The sequence below is a fragment of the Thalia democratica genome, chromosome 7 (assembly GCF_965202585.1).
Source record: "Thalia democratica chromosome 7, ktThaDemo2.hap1.1, whole genome shotgun sequence".
In the NCBI taxonomy this organism is placed as follows: Eukaryota; Metazoa; Chordata; class Thaliacea; order Salpida; family Salpidae; genus Thalia; species Thalia democratica.
The window spans coordinates 3,689,923-3,692,284 of NC_139171.1; positions in this window are offsets into that span (position 1 = coordinate 3,689,923).

Consider the following 2,362-nt stretch of genomic DNA (forward strand, 5'->3'; position numbering starts at 1 on the left):
TATTAAAATCTAATAAAAAACACTTTTGTAATAAATAAAAACCTTAGATTTGACCTTTTTTACTTTAACAGGTTCTGAAGTTTCTGTCTTTTCAGTTTTTGTGGATCTTATCTTTACATGTTCTTTGGAGTCCTGTTTTTCTTCCACAACTTTTTCAGTAACTTCTTTGCTTTTTTCCTAAAAACGCTTACTTTGAAAACCAATGAAAACGAGTAAAGTAGTATTACATAACATTACACCAAAATAAAAACTATATAAATGTTTTATCTATTTTAAACTCTCACTGCAGTTTTAACAAGCATATTTTACTCTGAAACAAAAAGTGTAAGAACTAATTATTTTATACATTCTTCTATTTAACAACTATTTCGCTTACCTCTTTTTCTACACTTTTTCTTTTCTTTCCTTTTCTTTTTTTATAAGCTTTCCAAAAAAATGGAGCAATTTGTAATATTAAAATTGGACCGGCCATTAGTTTTTAGTTACGTTTTCTATCGAAAAATATCAAGAAGTAAATGAAAAGTTTTAAATTGCAAGATAAGCAGCAACTTTAACTCAGCAACTGATAATTATATCAAAAAGTATATATTGTATTCAATCAATTATTTTTTTTTTTAATTAGCATTAATTTATTTAAAAAATTAAAATAGTATTCATACTAATGTTTGGTTTACCTTAAATTTGCTAAATCCCGTTTTATTAAATGTTTAAGTATGTCTTATTAAATGAAAAAACTCAACAAATACTTATAATTGTTTTAGTTTAAAAACAAAAAAATCGATCGACTTTTAAAATTGACGATTCTAAAAAAATGCATGATAAGCAGTTTTACTTACGTATACAACATGTTTTTTTAAGTATATCGTATTTTTTACAGTAAAAATTTAATCTTAAAGTAATAAATGTTTGCTCAGCTTAAAATTTTGAATAAAACTAATTAGAATAAATTTTAAAGTTTTTTAGTCAAAAGTTTTTTTAAAATATTGTTTTATTTTTTTGACTTATTTAACGTGTAAATGTAAACATTTAATTTTTAAAGTGTTTAGTAAAACTAAAATGTTTAAAAACAGTTATATTATAGAACAATATTTTACTGTTTTTTAACCAGATTTGAAACATACATTTCTTCTAGTTTGATAAACTGTTTATAGAACTTGAAAATTAAAACTTAAGTCATTTCATTTAATCATGTATAAAATCAGTACAATTAAAGTTTTTAGTATCAGTTCAAAATAGTGTTTCAGGTTTTATGTTGCGCAGAATTAATTTTAGTTGTATGCTGCTTAAGTTTGTTTTGTTTAAAAAAGTTGTGAATATTTAATGTTGTGCAGTTTAGTCTACTTTACTTTTCTGTCAGACGTTTACTTTGGTTTATAGAAGTTTTAACTATAATTATATTACAATTAGTAGCATACATTTGATTTTTATAACGACAATAAAATTAAGTTTTTTAAATTTAAAACTGTTTTATTTTATTGTTGTCCTTAATTTGTTAAATTTTTCATTTTTAGTTTAAAGTTGGCTAACAAAGCAATTTGTTTTGAATAATTTAGTGTAAATTTTTAACTGTTATAAACAATATGCAGTTTTTATATATAGTCATATACTTACAAAATATTTTTTTATTATTATAAATTCATGACTTTTTAATATTTGAGGTGTTTTCATTAACTTCGCTGATTATTTAAATACAATACTTTAACATTTTTAATTTAGCTGAAAATTATAATAAAAAAAACTTTTAATGCTACACTTTTATTTAAGAAGTTATATCTCAAAGCTTAAGTTTCTGAATATACCATTTAAAAGACAAAAACATTTAGTATGCTTCAAATGCCATATAAACTTTTTGTTAAAATTTATAAAAAAAAACTTTTATCCAAAATAAACTAGTTTTATAATCCAACTATAAATACATTTAAATACTTTTTTAATTAGACTGAACCAACAATTTTGTTACTACAAGTTAACATATTCAATTAAAGTTAAAATAGAAGTTCATGAAAAAATTTCTATGATATACTAAAACTTTTACGAGCTTTGATAAACTAATAGTTTAAAAAAGTTACTTTAAGACATTTATTAAGCTAAAAAAAAAATCGTATAAGTTGATTAATATTTATAGCACAGAATAAAATTAAAATGTAAGAACTTTTATTCAAACATACAGAAAGAAAAAAAAACTGAAAGATATAATATTTTTCGACAATTTAATGGCATTTTAAACTAATAAACTATATGTTTTTATATAAATGCTCTTCGGTGACTATTTCTTTGGTGATTTTGTTTTTCGTAATGACTTTGCCAATGATAAAGCGTTCTGGGCTTTTGAAGTCTGTAAAAAATATAAAAACAATAATTA